The sequence below is a fragment of the Phalaenopsis equestris genome, unplaced genomic scaffold (genome assembly GCF_001263595.1).
Source record: "Phalaenopsis equestris unplaced genomic scaffold, ASM126359v1 Scaffold000061, whole genome shotgun sequence".
Lineage (NCBI taxonomy): Eukaryota > Viridiplantae > Streptophyta > Magnoliopsida > Asparagales > Orchidaceae > Phalaenopsis > Phalaenopsis equestris.
Window position 1 is genome coordinate 1,122,160 of NW_018164503.1, and position 354 is coordinate 1,122,513.

The window sequence follows — 354 nt, forward strand, 5'->3', positions numbered from 1 at the left end:
GGCCGGCAGGCCAAGGGGAGGTGGCTAGGAGCTCAGGGAACCCAGGGGAATCTGTCACAGCAATTTAATGGGTTGAGGTCTAATTTTGGTAAGGGTATCTTAAGCATGTGCATTTTTGGAAATAAAAATCCCTTATATTTGGGTACCTTTGGTCCATGCCTTATTTTAGGTGGTTAGATCGGTTTTTGCTCAGTTTTTGGGTCTAACCAATGGCTGAGGTGAAGTTGATTTGGTGACTTTGGGGTAGTTAGGTCATCTTTAATGCATAGGTTCAATGTGGGTTCAAGTGATCAAAGTTTGGGTTTGGGCTAGGTTAGCCATGTCAAATGACCCAATTTATTGATCACAACATTA